Source organism: Pristiophorus japonicus, chromosome 10 (assembly GCF_044704955.1).
Source record: "Pristiophorus japonicus isolate sPriJap1 chromosome 10, sPriJap1.hap1, whole genome shotgun sequence".
Lineage (NCBI taxonomy): Eukaryota > Metazoa > Chordata > Chondrichthyes > Pristiophoridae > Pristiophorus > Pristiophorus japonicus.
Window position 1 is genome coordinate 158,384,170 of NC_091986.1, and position 21,288 is coordinate 158,405,457.

The window sequence follows — 21,288 nt, forward strand, 5'->3', positions numbered from 1 at the left end:
ACCAAAAAGGGTCACTTTGCAATTTCAAATGCTGAGTGTAGAAGTATTGGCTTGTCTGTGTAACATTTGTTTAAGCTTTGTTAAGTTTATGTGAATTTAATGGTGTAGCAAAGTATCTGAGGCAGGGTGTGGCTCACTTCTAGAATTAGAAAACAGGACACACTGGAATCTGATAGCAGAGAGAGAAGTAAGTTTGCAAATGATATCATCGACCAAACTCCAGAGATTGGGCAGTCTTAGATATTCAAACCTTTTGGTATATGGAGCAACTGCACCCCGTCACTATTCATTATTGAAGTACGCTACACAGGAAAGCTTGTCTTTCATATCTCATCTATTTCTGATTTTTTTGTGTCCCTATGTTTGTGAGAGCAGACTCCTCAACTGCCTGATTGCTTGCAAATTGTTCTGAATCCTGTTGCTAATTCATCCATCTGAAACCAGTGCCACGAAGTCTGCAAACAAAATGGGACTGGATCTCACCTAAAAGAAGAAAAAAAAATCTTTAATGAGTATTGATCTTTAAAATCAGAATCTGTTGCACTGCATGAGTGTGGCATTTGTTTCTAAAGGAGCAAACGAACGCTCCGAGGGCAGTGCGGGCAGATGTTATGAAGCAAGAGCAGCCACAGTTTTATGGCATCAGTCTACAGGATCAGTATGTGAAGTCGGTCTCACCATGTGAGTGCATTTTTCTGCTAACTCTTTGCCAGGCTTAAAATATCTTTGGACCAGAACACTGCGAGGACCATGTGTGAATTTCAACGGAGTCAATAAACAGCTGGAGGAGGAGTTGCTTTGGGCACCAGTGCATACAGTCTTTTAATTTAGATAAAACTCACTGTGAGCTCCTGAGTCCTAAATCATCTTCCCACTCCAGTTTCCTAACTTCACTATTGCATTTAATAGGACTGTCAGCCAGATAGTTCAGCCCACTTGATATTTTCAGAATAGATTTAAATGAATTCTTATCATATAATGAATATATATTTTGAAACTTCTACTTAAAACCTTAGGTTTACTAAACAGTTTTAAATATGTGAGGCACTGCTAGGACTGGATTTTGCACTGGATGATAATTCTACTGTCCTATTACCCATTGGTGGTAAAAAGCACTGTCAGAAATGTAGCTACATCACCCCTCCCAATCCTCATCACATTCATGTTCTTCATGAGATCCTTCAACTCCATTCTGACCTAATTTTTGATCACTCAACTACCTCTTTTTGGCCTAATACTTGCTAATATCATTACTACCTCTCTTTTCAGAAGCTGTGTCCGCAACTTCAAAACTGCCATGATCATTCCTTCCTTTAAAAAGTTCATGCTTAATCCCACTGGCCTTTCCATCTATCACTCCATCTCTAACCTTTTTTCTCTCCAAGGTCTTTCAATGTGTCACTGCCCCACCCCTCCATGCTTATCTCACCCACCATTGCCTATTTCAATTCCTTCAGTCTAGTTTTCATCCCACCCACAGTACCAAAACTAACCTGGTCAAAGTTACCAATAACAATTCCATAACAGTGACTAAGGATTATTCCTCCTTGTTCTTCTCAACCTCTATAGCCTTCAGCATGATTGCCAATCCTATCCTATCCAGTCTCTTCTCTGTGGCCAACTCCATGGGATTGTAATCTCATGCTTAATTCTTACCTGTCCTAAAGTAGATAGCAAAGTTTTTGCAATAGCATTTGGTCCTACACTGCATGACCATTTCTCATGTATCCCAAGGTTTCATTCTTGCTCCTCCTATTCTTCATCTACATGACTTCCCTTACAATGTCAGCTGTGGCCCTGTGGGTCGCTCTCTCACCTCTGAATCTGAAGGTTGTGGGTTCATAGTCCCACTCCATGGACTTGAGCACAAAAATAAAGGCTGACACTCCAATGCAGTGCTGAGGGAGTGCTGCACTGTCGAAGGTATTGTCTTTCGTATGAGATGTTAAACTGAGGCCTTATTCAGGTGGACATAAAAGATCCCATGGCACTATTTCGAAGAGGAGCAGGGAAGTTATCCCCGGTATCCTGGCCAATATTTATCCCTCAATCAACATCAGAAAAACAGATTAACTGGTCATTATCACATTGCTGTTTGTGCACAGGTTAGCTGCTGCATCTCCTACATTGCAACAGCGACTAACACTCCAAAATGTACTTCATTGGGTGTAAAGCGCTTTGAGATGTCCGGTGGTTGTGAAAGGCGCTATATAAATGCAAGTCTTTCTTTCTTTTTTTCTTTTTTAGCAGCATTGGGGGTGAATTTTCACCAAGGTTCTCCCATTTGTTTGCCATAACATCAGCAGAGGAGCCATGGAAACCCTGGCAAAATGGTGTAAACATTTTTCTGAGATATCCATAACTCTTCCATTGAAGTTACAGCAGGTAAATAGGAGAACCCCAGGATAAATTCATCTCCTTTCTCCATATGCATGGAAAAATGATGACACCCAAGCTTTAGTTCTGCATCACGACTCTCACCTATTACTGCACTGCTGAATTCTTGTCAGACATGAAGTTATGGAGGAGCCAAAACTATCTTCAGCTTAACATTGGAAGCTATCTATTTGGCTCCCACCACACATTCCATGCCCTACCTCCTGGCTGCTCTCAGATTAATGTGAGTGACATATCATCTGCCTCCACAAGTGGGGCCCTAAATCCACATTTATTTTACAATTTTAGCATTGTCGGAAAGTGGAAACCGTTTCTTGGCAACACTGAAGTTTCAGTATAAACACACCCTTCGATTAGTGCCCTCCAAAACTACCTGCCAATTTGTGTGTACAGGTGACTATCCTCGGCTCGCTCACTACAGAAATGACAAATTGAAGGCACTCTCTAACACTCAGGCCCTGAAATTCCTGGGGCCTTGCTCCACTGGTTCAAGTGAGGTGGAGCCTCAACTCGCCTTGCCTCAAGTGGTGTCCCTGTCCCAAATCCTGGGGACAGGGTCATTTGTATAACCAGGATGAGCACATCATAACTGCAAGGACCCTTCAGTAGCACCTGCCCCAATCTGACTACCTGGAAGTGCAACATCCAAAAATCACACGCTAGGGGAACACCCAGGCACATCCCTGGATTGAAGGAGAAAAAGGTAAAAATATCTTCAGCTCCAAGTGGCCTGTACACCTTTTGAAATGTGCAAATGATCGCATCCAAAGTTGAATATCTTTTTCTCAGGAACTTCTGGGGCCTTGGTGGTACTTGTGTTAGCTCTCGGTGGTGTGAGTTCTGCTGAGGCTTCATGAAGGGTCTAAAGGGTGGAATTTAAAAAAAATCATTCATGGGATGTTCTTATGTTCTTATGTGGACATCACTGGCAAAGCCAGCATTTATTGCCCATCCCTAATTGTCCTTGAGAAGGTGGTGCTGAGTTGCCTTATACAACTGAGCGATTTGGTAGGCCATTTCAGAGGGCAGTTAAGAGTCAACCACATTGCTGTGGGTCTGGAGTCACATATATAGGCCAGACCAGGTAAGAACGGCAGATTTCTTTCCCTAAAGGACATTAGTGAACCAGATGGGTTTTTAGAACAATCCAATAGTTTCATGGTCACCATTACTGATACTAGCTTTTCATTCTAGAATTATTAATTAATTGAATTTAAATTCCCCAGCAGTCATGGTGAGATTTGAATTCATGTCTCCAGATCATTGGTCCAAGTCTCTGGATTAATAGTCAGTAACATAAGGCTAGAGTTTCCATAACCTGTTTTTCTGGTGCCCTCACCTGAGGTGCGCCGCTTTATTCCGCCTCCAAGCGCGCCGAAAAATGATGTCCGTATTCTGGCAGCTCCCCAGCCTCTCCTCGGTCATGACGCAGTGTGGCCCAATGGATTGGGGCAGAGCTGGAACCTGTGCACATGCGCGCTAGAGTCTATATGCATGTGAAGTAGCTCCTGGCAGGCCGTTTCTGCAAACGCGCGCTGCAGGCTGTGTGGGAGGGGCCCGAAGAACGCCGCCCTAGCCCTGGCCGAATGGGCTCCCTCATTGGTGGCCTGCTGTGTTCCCTAAGGTAGGACTTCTATTTTTTATTTGTTATTTACTGATTGCTTATTACTTTGGTCTTGGTGCTTTATTTTATTCTATTTTATTTGTTAATGAATTGCTTATTACTTTTTGTGCTTTGTTTGGTGCATGGTGGTGCTTTAAATGTAGTTACTTGCACCGATTCCTTAACTGTAAGTAAGGTCTTTCTGTGCGGACAGAAGTGGCAACATACGCTGGCCTAAGTTAGTTTGGAGCAACTATTTGCTGGCCAAACGCCTAAAACAGGGGTAAGTGGCTGGGAACACCCCCTTTTGGAAACAAAAACCGAACCAAAAAAAAACCTAACTAACTCACTTACACTGGCGCAAATTAAATGGCTAGAATTGCAACTAAAAAGATAGTCCAGAAAATTCAAGTTGCTCAAAAAAAAAGGAGCAACTCCTGGGGAAACTTGGACCCGATGCCACTATGCTACCATGCCGTATCCAAGGAAGCTTGGGAACATCCCCAGACATACCGTCTTGACAGTGGAGGGTGGGTGCAAGATCCGACCATGGCACCCCCCACCTGATTTTAAAGGGCCAATCTAAATGGGACAGAATCCTGGCAGAATTGGGTTCCATATCAAACACCTACCCCCTTGAAGGAATTCAAGCTTTACAGTTCTCTCTGACCTCTGGAATTTCAGGGCTTAGTTCTCTGAAAACCAGATCCAGGAACAGGAAAAAAAACATAGATAAAAGCAACTGATCAGGAGGAATTCAGAAAGTTAATTGGTCCTTGTTTTATTTGTGTGCTGCTCTGTGTAACCCCTTAAACTTAAAATTTAATAACAATTCTTCTTTTGTATTTTTTTGATCTTTCTCTTTCATCTAAATATATGCCAATTGTTATTGTTTTATTATTAGTTCTTGTGTATAATATTTATTTATATCATATTTATAATTGGTAAAAGGATTATAGGGGATTTGAGGAGAAATTTTTCCACCCAGAGGATGGAGAGGGTCTGGAACTCACTGACTAAAAGGGTGTTAGAGGCAGAAACCATTATTGTATTTAAAAAGTACTTGGATGTGCACTTGAAGTGCTGTAACCTACAGGGCTATAGACCAAGAGCTGGAAAGTCGGATTAGGCTGGATAGCCCTTTTTTGGTCGGCACAGATACGGTGGGCCGCAGGGCCACCTTCCGTGCTGTAAATTTCTATGATTCTATGATTTCTATAATGATCCAGGATTAATTCAGCACTTTCATTGTGCTTTTATGTACATGATACAGTATGCCGGATAATCATGCAGATGTAAAAATTGAAACTGTAAATTTTGAAAATATATAAGTCAGGAAATTGAAAGGGAAAAAAAAATGACTCAAAACATGGGCCTATCTTTCTCTTTCAGATGCTGCCTGACCTGTTCTGCATTTCCAATATGCATGTTTGCTTCACAGAAACATGCAGCTTAATTCTAAGGGGGGTGTTCCAGATAAACAAATTCTTAAATAAATAAATGAGCACAGTACTTTCCTGCCAGTCACTAAGTATAGTCCTAGTAGGAAACTGAGATGATGTGGTTGTGCTGCAATTGAGTAAGATGTCAGACCCCAAAAAGATTGCATTGTTTCTATGCTGACCCATATTATCTCTGTTTCACAATTGTAAAATCTTATCAAAAACGCATGTCAAAACCATCAGTCTGATTTGTGCTATGTTTCACAATTGGGTTATTCCCACTCTCACTGAGGGTATTCCTAATATATTATTGATCTCTCTGAATCAGTGGATTGCTCATGGGCGGATGTAAATAATGTATTGCGAGTTTGTATTTTCCCCATAATATTATTAAAGATTTATAAAATTCTGGATTTTCACTAAATGAGTAAACCATGTAATGAGGAGCTTTAGGACCCAGCATCTGAATATTTTGAGGCACGAGGAGTATGATAACTCATCCAATAAGAATAAGAGTTATGTTTAAATAGCAACTTATCACATCAAAGCATCTCAAAGAGCTTCACACGATGAATTACTTTCCTAATGCAGTAGCTGTTACGTTGACAAATGTGGCAACTATTCTGTGCAAGCAAAGCCCAACACTCAGCACTGAAATAAATAGCCTGCTAATGTATTTTTGATTATATTTGTTGAGGGAAGAATATTGACCGGAACATCAGGAGAACTCTCTGCTCTTCTTCAAAAAATGCCATGGGATGTTTAATATTCATCCAAATGAACCGAAACCATTTTAACATCTCTTCCTCTCTACCTCCTTTCAATGTCACAGCCACAGGAAGCAACAAGTTCCTTGGAATCCAGTGATGCTAGCACTTTGCAGCATGCACCATTGGTCACTGTCCCTCCAAAGTACCGGCTCAGAGTCTTACACCCTGGTGAAACAAGTGCTACCTCAGTCCCAGGCGGCCTATATTGACACCCAGCAGCCAGCCACCTCATGCATTCCTGCCGATCTTTAGGCTGCTGCTGCTGCTCCTCTGGCTGATCCTTGGGGTGCTTTCCGCCTCTGGTGCCTCCAATACAAAGCTTCTTTGTAAGGCATACAAAACTGCAAATATAGGAAATTGGAAAAACAGAACTGCTGGAAATACACAGCAGGTCAGTCAGAGAAAAGAGGTTAACATTTTAGATGTAACCGCATACACCTAAAACTGGCTATCGTGGGGAAAATCACAGAACTGAGTCTCTTTTTTTTCTCTTTACAGCTGCTGATGCTTATTTTCCAGCTTATTTACTCAAATATCATCTGTTCCCAACTTTTACTGAGCTCCTGCTTTCTTTCCACCAATGTAGTATTTTAAGAGGTGAAATTACCCCTTTTTATAGCCCCGTTAGCACCTCCGGGGAGCAAAGCAGTTTTTGCCTGGGGGAGGGGGCGCTATTGCCTCCTAGGAAATTGCCCCAGAAGTTTGGGAGACGCTGTCCCGGCAGCGCCACGCCCCACCATTAGAGCCCCGACCTCCACGCAGGGGGAATTGGCCCACGGGTCGCAAAGTTGGCGGACATCCGCTCCCGGGGCGCTGTTTAAAGGGGAGGCCTGCAACACCCTGGGCCGCCATCTTTGTTGGAAAGGGAGGGGCATTGTAGCACATCAGTGCTAAGCGGAGCATCTGCATAGCGTTGGACTCAGTGCCAACACCCCGGTACTGCCCCCAAAGGAAGCAGAGCACCGGAGTCAACGCTCCAATTCCGCATTGGGGGCAGGACTTCCGGGCTGAGCGCTAAAAGTCCCGGCCCCGGAAGGTTACTGCCCCCAATCGGGACAATTCCGCCCCTTCGGTTTATCCATTGTACAGTCTGCCAACGTTGTCAGCCTGATATGCTATGGTGCTTCTTTTTGTGATTGTGATTTGATAATCTAATGTCGGTGATTCCATATTGGAAGGTGTGAGTGTGCTGGGCTGATTGCAAGGTTTCAGTCTGCTGGGATTCTGGTGGTGTATACTCTGGCCCTGCAACAGAGCCAACTATGCTTTGGCTCAAAAAACTCAACAGGGCCAGCCATCCCTGCTTTCGGTGCAAGTGTGCCTGCGGCCCGGTTGAGTGCAGCGCCAATTTTGTCAGATTTGGGATTGAGGCTCCCATATACAGGTAACAGCAGAAGGGGCAAAGACCAACATTCCCTCTGTCCTTGCAAAGGCCCAAGGATCACTGCATCTATATCTAAAACTAGCACTCACAGGGAAAATTACACCCTCGTTCTAAATATTCAGCCACAATGACATTGTTATAGGAAATGTCTCATTAAGCTATGCAGCACTGGCAAATCATTTATATCTTTGTTTCGGAGCTCTTACTCAAGCTTGACTTCCTTACAACTGACTTCAATTTGAAAAGGCATAGAAATTTGCAAGTGAGCCAAGTCAGCCCCAGTTTTGATCCGGAGGTGAAAAGTGCAGTGTGAGGAAGCCATTCATATTATCTAAGTCATTAAAACTGCTCTAAGATTTAAGATATTGTCTTTTAGCATTGCATGGGAAAAATGATAAATCTACAATGTTCTGAAGGATATTCCAATATGGAAATGTAGATTCGTATCATCCAATGTTAATACTGGATAACTTTAGTATAAAAAAGGAGGAATTTGGATGCCGTGGCAGCCTGAGATTATGCTGAGTGGAGTAATTTCTATCTGTTACTGCTGTGCTGCCACTCTTAGCAAATTCCAGTAACGGAAACAGCTTGGAATTAAAAAAGAAATTGGCCTTTAAATTAAATTTCATTTTCCTATTAGGGATAAGAACCAATTAAATGCGTGTTTTAAAAAAAAATGCTCAGCTGTTGGACCCAGGTTATTCCATGAATGTTTATCGTGCAGAGCATTTGAAAATTAATTTGACTGCCTGACTCTGACTGTTACAGTCAGGTAAAGTGTGCACAGAATGGTGCATGTACTTGCTCTACATTGTTCACAAGCTAAGTAGCAGCCATTCTGATTGCACCTGATGGGATCCACAAATAGCCATAATAAGAGTTTGATGAATGCATGGACGTAAAAAGCAGGAAGCAAAAATCAAATCCTATTTTCTGGTGTATCACAGTCATCACATGTAGCAGTTTTCCAATATTTATTTCCAATTCCCATTTGCATTGTTTCGGGCCATTTATACTGTCCATTAACAGATATGGGAAACACATATAAGCAACATGTCAACCATAACCAACCAATATATGAAGATGATCGATGGGATGCTTTTTATTCAGGTGCCATTGTCTGTAATCTTATATGTGCCAGACCTATGCGTCAGTGTATACAAGCCAGTCACATTTTTGCACATTTTTGTTGGAACAGGCAGAATAGAAACATAGAAAATAGGTGCAGGAGTAGGCCATTCGGCCCTTCGAGCCTGCACCACCATTCAATAAGATCATGGCTGATCATTCCCTCAGTACCCCTTTCCTGCTTTCTCTCCATACCCCTTGATCCCTTTAGCCGTAAGAGCCATATCTAACTCCCTCTTGAATATATCCAATGAACTGGCATCAACAACTCTCTGCGGTAGTGAATTCCACAGGTTAACAACTCTCTGAGTGAAGAAGCTTCTCCTCATCTCAGTCCTAAATGGCTTACCCCTTATCCTTAGACAGTGTCCCCTGGTTCTGGACTTCCCCAACATCGGGAACATTCTCCTTGCATTTAACCTGTCCAGTCCCGTCAGAATTTTATATGTTTCTATGAGATCCCCTCTCATCCTTCTAAATTCCAGTCAATAAAGGCCCAGTCGATCCAGTCTCTCCTCATATGTCAGTCCTGCCATCCCGGGAATCAGTCTGGTGAACCTTCGCTGCACTCTCTCAATAGCAAGAACGTCCTTCCTGAGATTAGGAGACCAAAACTGAACACAATATTCCAGGTGAGGCCTCACCAATGCCCTGCACAACTGCAGTACATGGGCTGGGCCTATTATTAATTCCAAAAAGTACAGAGGACATTATATGGAGGAAACATAAAAATTCAAGTAGTGTACCTCAAATGCTTTGTTAGTCATATGGATCTTAAGTTTGGACTCTGCTAGCTAGCCAGTATTTTTCTAATATATTACTAGCTAATGCCATGTGGCATCGGGAGTGCCGCTGTTTTACTTTGAGGCAATCAATAAAGTTTAATAGCAAAAAATGTGAGAACAAATGGTAAGTGTGACGAGCAGAAAGTGTGCACTAGATGAAAGACTTTTAATGAATTACAGATACATGTGGATTTTTTGTATACCTCTGTTGGTGCATTTGTTTCTTTTGCTACCCAATGGATGATGAAAAATGGCACAGTATTCAGAGAACATTGCGAGGTATGGGGTAGATTTCATCTGTATGTTATGTGTACTGAAATCATAAATCCATTCATCATAAACAAGTTGGTAGTTTTGTTACAGCTGACACATAGAGGAAATCTCCCCACCCTAGGGGAGTTACAAATAAATTTGATGTTCTAAATAACAAATTGCATGGAAATGGTGCTGATCCATATTTTGCAGATCCATAAAAGGTTCATGAATAAGATCTTTAGAAAGAGAATTGGTGAACGCAGTGGGGCCACAATTTCTCATGCCTCTGATACTTTGCCTAAATCTGCCCAATGATGACTTTGGCGCTGACCCCACCAAAGGTTGCAGGGTGAGGCGAATTCAACCCAATATCCCGCCAGACAAGCCTGCTTCAAAAGGTCCTGACCACGTCTGCCATATCTGGGTGGGGGATGGGATGGCAGAGCTTTCCCAAAATGAAAACACAAGTGCTCTCTTTTGTATGTAGACCAATCTTTACCTGACAAATTTTTCTTCCGGGTTTTGGGCCACATGCCAGGCCTGGACCCCCAAGGTTGGTCCCACTATTGCTGTTGTATTAGGTAGAGCCTTTACCTCTGGCCACGATCCCTCCTCCATTAATTGCTTTATAAGACATGAGCATAGACTCTGGGGTTGATTTTCAGCTTACCGACCGAGCGTAAAATTGGCATTGCGGATTTGCCGCCTGTTTTAGAAACTCCCCGATTGTCATTTTCAGCAAGTTGAAAACCTACCCCTCTGTTCCTTACAAGGCTCCCAGGGTATGGCTCAAATATGAGCCCTTATCTATTTTCTAACCCTTTTGCCAAACTCTGACCAGAAGGGTTGCACTGCTGTTTCTGCGTGGGATGCATCTTCAAACCAAATTCAGATAAAGAGATTGAAGGTCTGTTCTCTAGAGTGAGTGTTGAGGCTTGCCAGTGAAATTGCTTCTTGCAGATTCATTCCCCCGAATAGTGAATAACATTAGGTAAGCACAGGAAGCCTGAGCCAGAATCAAGCCAGCTGTCGATCATTGGTCCTGTTCTGAATTATTCAAAAAAGGCAAGCCAGAGGAAAATAACCATACTGCTATGGGCATGTTTGATTTTGAAAGCTAAGCAGCATCAAGCTAAGTTAGTACTTCAATGAGAGATCGCCTGGCAATACCAGGTGCCGTAGATGCAATATTGATGTCAATGGGAGCAGTAAAAATTTATCAATTGATCTTTCATCTAATTTTTGGTTCAGAAGATTTGAACAAAAACTCTTTTCTGATATGAACATCAGCAAATTAGTAGCAAGCATGTTAATATTTTACATGTTTAGGTGAATGGATGTGTTGAAAATTTACACCGAATTAAGTTTTTAATTTGACTAACTTCAGCTTTGCTTTAAAGAGTCTGAGAAAACTCCTGACTTGGCCTGATTGTTAAATAACTGGCATTCCCTCGTCTATATTTCACACAGTACCTCCAACTGGTGGACACATACAGCATGCTTTTAGCATGTAAGGATTGCATATGCCACAATTAGTCAGAATAAGGGGCTGTAATTGGCGCATGCGAGGTGCGCACGTGCCCCTAGGGGCCGCGCAAGTTCCGGGTTTAGGCATGCGCCGTGCGTGCACTAAAACCCGGAACTTGTGGCCTGTCAAGAATTCTTTTCACAGATTGCGCGAATCCCTGGGAAAAGGGCATTCGCTGGTGCAGAGTTTGGCTATTTGCCCAACTTCAGCCCAGCGAATGCCCGGAAATTCTTACACCTGGTAAAAGCTTTTATCAACACAAGAGTTTTAAAAACAGAAAAATAACATTTTATCAATAATTTACACATTTAAAAACTTGTGAAATAAGGCAAGTTTATTTTTAGCCCTTTTAAAACGTGTAAATTTATTTTTCAAAAAATAAAATGTTTTAAATATTTAATTAAATGCCATTTTAATTAATTTTAAATATGTGATTTTTAAAAATTTATTTGAAGTGTGGAGGTGTTTCTGATAGTTTTCTCATTCTGTACATACGGAATCCCCATAAGCATAAATGGGGATCCCCTTCTGATTCGTTGGGCTGGCCCACATGATCCAGGGACGCTTGCGAACCGCCTCTGCCCCTGGGATATGTGGACCTCTACCCACACATACCCAGAGAAGCCTAGGACTGCGAATCTCCATACCTTCCGGACCACCAGGTACGTGGGCATTTTATTTGCGGATTGGAGCTATTTCCCCGCGGGAAGCCTCCGACCGCAAATTCAGGGCCAAGGTTTTAGCTCTTCGTTTTGCTGCGGGTTGAATGACGAAAAGAGGCAGGCCGACATAATATTTGCATAATTTTGAGTTATAAACAAGCACATTTAATAATGTGGAAAACAATTATTGTATCAACAACAACAACTTGCATTTTTATGACTCGTTAACTTAGAAAAATGTCCCAAGCTGCGTCACAGAAGCATGAGGAAAGAAAGAATGAATGGACGGTAAGCCAAAGGAGAAGATGTTATTCTAAAGCTGGAGAAATACCACCAACGATGTCTCCACAGGATCCTGTAAATCCCCTGGGAGGATAGATGCACCAACGTTAGTGCCCTTGCTCAGGTCAACATCCCCAGCATCGAAGCACTGACCACACTCGACCAGCTCCGTTGGGCGGGCCACATTGTCCGTGTTATGTCTTTAATACTCTTATGAATAACTCCACGAGGTCTAGTATTGTACTTGAGCTGTTGTGACCTTAGTCCCAGAATGAGACACAAGCATGGTGGGCAGCCTTTTATACTGCGCCCTGCAAACCTATGCAGGTGACCCTCAGGTCTCCCACCACTGTGCCCTCTGGTGGCACAACTTATGTGACTATACATTTAGTATACATGGTCTACAAGCATGACAGTCCGCATGCCTGACACAAGACTTCCAAAGCAAACGTTTTACCCGGAACTCCTACATGGCAAGTGAGCCCCAGGTGGGCAGAGGAAATGTTTCAAGGACACCTTTAAAGCCTCCTTGATAAAGTGCAACATCCCCACCGACACCTGAGAATCCCTGGCCCAAGACCGCCCTAAGTGGAGGGAAAGCATCCGGGAAGGCGCTGAGCACCTCGAGTCTTGTCACCGAGAACATGCAGAAATCAAGCGCAGGCAGCGGAAGGAATGTGCCGCAAACCAGACTCCCCATCCACCCCTTTCCTTCAATGACTGTCTGTCCCACCTGTGACAGAGACTGTAATTCCTGTATTGGACTGTACAGTAACCTGAGAACTCATTTTTAGAGTGGAATCAAGTCTTCCTCGATTTCAAGGGACTGTCTGTGATGATGATTTTCAGTGGTTGGCAGTAGTCAGATACAAATGACAGGTTGGTGCTAGTGTCGATGTCTTTGCAATACAAGCTCCAGTCTAAGGCAATGCAGTCCACATTTCCAACAATATTTCCTTGTTTCACAAGAGTCTGGGTTTTACCAGATTTTACTACACCTTTACATGTAGATAACAAATACAAATTATATTGGAACAGACCAGAGCAGTGACTTTTGTTATCAGTCCAATACTAACTGTGATGCATTGAGTTAAATACAGTCTTACCTTCACTGGAGACAGGTCACATAGCTCCTCTGAGCTTCCAGGTTCAGCGTATCTGGCAAAACAGCAGAGGTGAGGGTTAGGATTCAAATTTGCCTGGGAGCGCTAAGTATTTACTGCAGGATGAATTATCATGCTGCTATTCAAGTTTTGAGACATAAATTTCAAATTTAAAATTTGTTATACCCTCTGTTATTCAATGCAATTTGCATTGTTCAATTGAAAAGAATGCAATAACACTGAAATACCACATAGGTCTATGGAGTGAGGTGGGAATTAATAACAGTATATAACTTATAAATATGGAATCATTGTAATTAGCAATACATGAACCATTGATAATATATTAAAACTCTTCAGTTTTTCACTTTGACATGCCTATTACTAGTTGCCACAATTTAATAACACTTTAATAGTATTCATTAACACTGAAAGTATAATGGTGATGCCCACATCTATTATGTGGATAGTTAATATTAGTGTTCCACTAGCCCCACTGTAATGTATTTTCTTCATGGGTTCTTTGCTTAAGAATTCATAGCAACACATTGCTTTTCAGAACTAGTTGGTTTATTAACAAGGTTCAACAGTCACACTGCACCATATCAGTTTATTCACTAGGCGCACAACTGCATATCTCATCGTGGATGACCGAGACCCAACTGACTTGGGTTTTATTGAGTCTTGTGAACATCACTTAACTGGCTAAGCCACTCACAATGCAACAGCTCTACAACTATTTTGTTGCAAACTTGAATACAAGTGGCCCCTGATTAAAGGGGGACACTAATACCGACAGACTTAAACAAATTGAACTTTAGACAGTAAACTTAAATCAAATTAAAATTTGGTTGCCGGGGGGGTGATGATGCACTTCAGTCTCTCCGGTGCCCATCTCTTGTGGAAGGCCGCAAGCGTACAGTGGACACCGCGTGCTCCATCTCCAGGGACACCCTGGCTCGGATGTAACCATGGAAGAGAGGCAGGCAGTCGGGCTAAACGACCCCCTCGACCACCTGCTGCCTGGACCGGTTGATGGCCACCTTGGCCATGCCCAGGAGCAGTCCTACGAGGAAGTCCTCCAACCTGCCCGCTCCCCTCCGCACATCAACAGCTCTACAACTATTTTGAGTTGTACCTGTAAATCAAATGTAATACAAGTGCCCCGCTTATTAAAGGGGCACTAAACCGACAAATGAACAAATTAAACTTTAGCTGTTATGTGGTTCAAATTAAAATTTGGTTGTCGGGGGTTGATGATGCATTCCAGTTCCTCCGACGCCCACCTCTCGTGGAAGGACGCAAGCGTACCGGTGGATACTGCGTGCTCCATCTCCAGGAACACCCTGGCTTGGATGTAACAGCGGAAGAGAGGCAGGCAGTCGGGCTGAATGACCCCCTCAACTACCCGCTGCCTGGATCGATTGATGGCCCTCTTGGCCATGCCCAGGAATAGTCCTATGAGGAGGCTTTCCGACCTGCCCGCCCCCCTCGCACAGGGTGCCCAAAGATCAGGAGCGTGGGACTGAATTGCAACCAGAATTTGAGGAGCAGCCCCTTCAAATATTGGAAGAGGGGCTGCAACCTCGCACACTCAACATACACATGGAACACGGACTCCTCTAGACCGCAGAAGTGACAGGTGGCCTGGGAGCCCGTGAACTGAGTTTAAAACTTATTGCATGGGACTGCTTCGTGCAACACCCTCCAGGCCAAGTCCCCAATAAATAAAGGGAGGACTCCCGCGTACAGAGCACTCCATTGGATCAACAGCTCTACAACTATTTTAGTTGTGAATATTAAACAAGTGCCCCCTGATTAAAGGGGGGTCACACTCCAAAACCTTTTCAAGTGCCCCTTTGTTTTTTTTTGAGGGCACCAAAAACACAAATTATACAAGTGCCCCCTGGCTAAAAGGTGGGGGGGGCACTAAAACCGACAAACATTGACAAATTAAACTTTAAACATTAAGCATCAAATTAAAATTTGATTGCCGGGGGTGATGATGCACTCTAATACCTCCGACCCCCACCTTTCACGGAAAGCCGCGAGCATACCGGTGGACACCGCGTGCTCCATCTCCAGGAACACCCTGGCTTGGATGTGACCACGGAAGAGAGGCAGGTAGTTGAGCTAAACGACTCCCTTGACCGCCGGCTGCCTCGACCGAGTGATGGCCCCCTTGGCCATGCCCAGGAGCAGTCCCACGAGGAGGCCTTTCGACCTACCCGCTCCCTTTCGCACAGGATGCCCAAAGATCAGAAGTGTGGGACTGAATTGCAACGAGAATTTGAGGAGCGGCCCCTTCAAATATTGGAAGAGGGGCTGAAACCTCGCACATTCAATATATACGTGGAACACGGATTCCTCTAGGCCGCAGAAATTACAGGCGGCCTGGGAGCCCGTGACACATAGAAACATCGAAACATAGAAAATAAGTGCAGGAGTAGGCCATTCGACCCTTCGAGCCTGCACCGCCACTCAATAACATCATGGCTGATCATTCCCTTGGTACCCCTTTCCTGCTTTCTCTCCATACCCCTGATCCCCTTAGTCGTAAGGGTCATACCTAACTCCCTCTTGAATATATCCAATGAACTGGCATTAACAACTCTCTGCGGCAGGTATTTCCACAGGTTAACAATTCTCTGAGTGAAGAAGTTTCTCCTCATCTCAGTCCTAAATGACCTACCTCTTGTCCTAAGACTGTGTCCCCTTGTTCTGGACTTCCCCAACATCGGGAACAAGGTTGGCATGCAGGTACAGCAGGCGGTTAAGAAAGCAAATGGCATGTTGGCCTTCACAGCGAGAGGATTTGAGTACAGGGGCAGGGAGGTGTTGCTACAGTTGTACAGGGCCTTTGTGAGGCCACACTTGGAGTATTGTGTACAGTTTTGCTCTCCTAACTTGAGGAAGGACATTCTTGCTATTGAGGGAGTGCAGCGAAGGTTCACCAGACTGATTCCGGGGATGGCGGGACTGACATATCAAGAAAGACTGAATCAACTGGGCTTGTATTCACTGGAGTTCAGAAGAATGAGAGGGGACCTCATAGAAACGTTTAAAATTCTGATGGGTTCAGACAGGTTAGATGCAGGAAGAATGTTCCCAATGTTGGGGAAGTCCAGAACCAGGGGTCACAGTCTAAGGATAAGGGGTAAGCCATTTAGGACCGAGATGAGGAGAAACTTCTTCAACCAGAGAGTGGTGAACCTGTGGAATTCTCTACCACAGAAAGTTGTTGAGGCCAATTCACTAAATATATTCAAAAAGGAGTTAGATGAAGTCCTTACTACTAGGGGGATCAAGGGGTATGGCGAGAAAGCAGGAATAAGGTACTGAAGTTGCATGTTCAGTCATGAACTCATTGAATGGCGGTGCAGGCTAGAAGGGCCGAATGGCCTACTCCTGCACCTATTTTCTATGTTTCTATGTTACCCGCATCTAACCAGTGCCGTCCCGTCAGAATCTTATATGTTTCTATGAGATCCCCTCTCATCCTTCTAAACTCCAATGTATAAAGGTCCAGTTGATCCAATCTCTCCTCGTATGTCAGTCCTGCCATCCCGGGAATCAGTCTGGTGAACCTTCGCTGCACTCCCTCAATAGCAAGAACGTCCTTCCTCAGATTAGGAGACCAAAACTGAACACAATATTCCAGGTGAGGCCTCACCAAGGCCCTGTACAACTGCAGTAAGACCTCCCTGCTCCTATACTCAAATCCTCTCGCTATGAAGGCCAACATGCCATTTGCCTTCTTCACCGCTTGCTGCACCTGTATGCCAACTTTCAATGACAGATGAACCATGACACCCAGGTCTCGTTGCACCTCCCCTTTTCCTAATCTGCCGCCATTCAGATAATATTCTGTCTTCGCGTTTTTGCCCCCAAAGTGGATAACCTCACACTTATCCACATTATACTGCATCTGCCATGCATTTGCCCGCTCACCTAACCTGTCCAAGTCACCCTGCAGCTTCTTAGCGTCCTCCTCACAGCTCACACCACCACCCAGTTTAGTGTCATCTGCAAACTTGGAGATATTCCTTCTTCTAAATCATTGATGTATATTGTAATTAGCTGTTGTCCCAGCACTGAGCCTTGCAGCACTCCACTAGTCACTGCCTGCCATTCTGAAAAGGACCCGTTTATCCCGACTCACTGCTTCCTGTCTGCCAACTAGTTCTCTATCCACGTCAGTATATTACCTCCAATACCACGTGGTTTGATTTTTCACAACAATCACTTGTGTGGGACCTTGTCAAAAGCCTTTTGAAAGTCCAAATGCATCACACGCACTGGTTCTCCCTTGTCCACTCTACTAGTTACACACTCAAACAATTCCAGATGATTTGTCAAACATAATTTCCCTTTCATAAATCCATGCTGACTTGGACCGATCCTGTCAGTGCTTTCCAAATGCACTGCTATTGCATCCTTAATAATTGATTCCAACATTTTCCCCACTACTGATGTCAGGCTAACCGGTCTATAATAACCCGTTTTCTCTCTCCCTCCCTTTTTAAAAACTGGGGTTACATTAGCTCCCCTCCAGTCCAGAGGAACTGATCCAGAGTTGATAGATTGTTGGAAAATGATCACCAATGCATCCACTATTTCTATGGCCACTTCCTTAAGTACTCAGGGATGCAGACTATCAGGCCCCGGGGATTTATCGGCATTCAATCCCATCAATTTTCCTAACACAATTTCCCGCCTAATAAGGATATCCTTCAGTTCCTCCTTCTCACTAGACCCACTGTCCCCTCGCACATTCGGAAGGTTATTCGTGTCTTCCTTCGTGAAGACAGAACCAAAGTATTTGTTCAATTGGTCTGCCATTTCTTTGTTCCCATTATAAATTCACCTGAATCCGACTGCAAGGGACCTACGTTTGTCTTCACTAATCTTTTTCTCTTCACATATTTATAGAAGCTTTTGCAGTCAGTTTTTATGTTCCCTGCAAGCTTCCTCTCGTACTCTATTTTCCCCCTCTTAATTAAACCCTTTGTCTTCCTCTGTTGAATTCTAAATTTCTCCCAGTCCTCAGGTTTGTTACATTTTCTAGCCAATTTATATGCCTCTTCCTTGGTTTTAACACTATCTTTAATTTCCCTTGTTCGCCACGGTTGAGCCAACCTTCCACGTTTTATTTTTACTCCAGACAGGGATGTACAATTGCTGAAGTTCATCCATGTGATCTTTAAATGTTTGCCATTGCTTATCCACCATCAACCCTTTAAATATAATTTGCCAGTCTATTCTAGCAATTCACGCCTCATACCGTCGAAGTTACCTTTCCTTAAGTTCAGGACCCTAGTTTCCGAATTAACTGTGTCACTCTCCATCTTAATAAAGAATTCTACCATATTATGGTCACTCTTCCCCAAGGGAACAAGATTGCTAATTAGTCCAGTCCAGGATGGCCAGCTCTTTCGTTGGTTCCTCGACATATTGGTCCAGAAAACCATCCCTAATACACTCCAGGAAATCCTCCTCCACCGCATTGCTCCCAGTTTGGTTAGCCCAAATCAATATGTAGATTAAAGTCACCCATGATGACTGCTGTACTTTTATTGCACACTTCCCTTATTTCTTGTTTGATGCTGTCCCCAACCTTACTACTACTGTTTGGTGTTCTGTACACAATTCCCACGAGCGTTTTCTGCCCTTTGGTATTCCGCAGCTCCACCCATACCGATTCCACATCATCCAAGCTAATGTCCTTCCTTACTATTGCAATAATTTCCTCTTGAACCAGCAATGCCACCCCGCCTCCTTTTCCTTTCTGTCTATCCTTCCTAAATGTTGAATACCCCTGGATGTTGAGTTCCCAGCCTTGGTCACGCTGGAGCCATGTCTCCGTGAAGCCAATTACATCATACCCGTTAACTGCTATCTGCGCAGTTAATTCGTCCACCTTATTCCGAATACTCCTCGTATTGAGGCACAGAGTCTTCAGGCTTGTCTTTCTAACACACTTTGCCCCTTTAGAATTTGGCTGTAATGTGGCCCTTTTTGTTTTTTGCCTTGAGTTTCTTTGCCCTCCACTTTTACTATTCTCCTTTCTATCTTTTGCTTTTGCCTCCATTTTATTTCCCTCTGTCTCCTTGCATAGGTTCCCATCCCCCTGCCATGTTAGTTTAACTCTCCCCCAACAGCACTAGCAAACACTCCCCCCAGGACATTGGTTCCGGTCCTGCCCAGGTGCAGACCGCCCGGTTTGTCCTGGTCCCATCTCCCCTAGAACCGGTTCCAATGTCCCAGGAATTTGAATCCCTCCCTTTTGCACCACTCCTCAAGCCACGTATTCATCTGAGCTATTCTGCGATTCCTACGTTGATTAGCACGTGGCACTGGTAGCAATCCTGAGATTACTACTTTTGAGGTCCTACTTTTTCATTTCGCCCCTAGCTCCCTAAATTCATCTCGTAGGACCTCATTCCGTTTTTTACCCCCTATATCGTTGGTACCTATGTGCCCCACGACAACTGGCTGTTCACCCTCCCTTTTCAGAATGTCCTGCACCCGTTCCGAGACATCTTTGACCCTTGCACCAGGGAGGCTACATACCATCCTGGAGTCTCTGTTGCGGCCGCAGAAACGCCTATCTATTCCCCTTACAATCGAATCCCCTATCACTATAGCTCTCCCATTCTTTTTCCTGCCCTCCTGTGCAGCAGAGCCAGCCACGGTGCCATGAAATACCTCAACAGTACCCAAAGCGGTGTATCGGTTTTGTAGGGGGAAGACTGCAGGGGACCCCTGCACTACCTTCCACTGCTCTTCCCGTTGGTCACCCATTTACTATCTGGCTGTGTACGCTTTACCTGCGGTGAGACCAACTCGCTAAACGTGCTATTCACATCATTCTCAGCATCGTGCACGCTCCAGAGGGAATCCAGTCGCAGCTCCAGTGCCGCAATGCGGTTCGTCAGGAGCTGGAGACGGATACACTTCCCACGTACGTAGTCGTCAGGGATCGGAAGCGTCCATGACTTCCCACATAGTACAGGAAGAGCATAACACATGTCCGAGCTCTCCTGCCATGACTTAACCCCAAGATTAACTTAATTTGGCAACAACAACAACAACAGGTTACTTATTGATATGGAAAAGAAAAAGAAAAACTACTTACCAATCACTTACCCCTTAGCTGTGACGTCACCTTTCGATTTCTTTGTACTTCTTTTTGCCTCCCTGCTGCAGCTGCACCAGCTGGCCTCTCCGACGTCCCCGGACTCCCCGCTGCTCACACTCCCGCCTCACGAACTGCTGGGCCTTTATAGGCCTCTCCGACGTCCCCAGACTCCCCGCTGCTCACACTCACGCCTCACGAACTGCTGGGCCTTTATAGGCCTCTCCGACGTCCCCAGACTCCCCGCTGCTCACACTCACGCCTCACGAACTGCTGGGCCTTTATAGGCCTATCCGACGTCCCTGGACTTCCCGCTGCTCACACTCCCGCCTCACGAACTGCTGGGCCTTTATCGGCCTCTCCGACGTCCCCGGACTCCCCGCTGCTCACACTCCCGCCTCACGAACTGCTGGGCCTTTATCGGCCTCTCCGACGTCCCCAGACTCCCCGCTGCTCACACTCCCGCCTCACGAACTGCTGGGCCTTTATCGGCCTCTCCGACGTCCCCGGACTCCCCACTGCTCACATTCCCGCCTCACGAACTGCTGGGCCTTTATCGGCCTCTCCGACGTCCCCGGACTCCCCGCTGCTTGCATTCCCGCCTCACGAACTGCTGGGCCTTTATAGGCCTATCCGACGTCCCCGGACTCCCCGCTGCTTGCATTCCCGCCTCACGAACTGCTGGGCCTTTATAGGCCTCTCTGACGTCCCCGGATTCCCCACTGTTCACACTCCCGCCTCACGAACTGAATTAAAAACATATTGCAGGGGATTGCTCCGTGCAACACCCTCCAGGCCAAGTCCCCAA

The 21,288-nt window shown here is 44.7% G+C and overlaps 1 protein-coding gene across 7 annotated transcripts in view; it reads left to right on the forward strand.

The window, feature by feature from the left end:
• sgcg (sarcoglycan, gamma) overlaps positions 1-21,288 on the forward strand; it is a 1,035,170-nt gene that overhangs the window by 169,013 nt on the left and 844,869 nt on the right. The gene's annotated exons all lie outside the window — the stretch shown is intronic.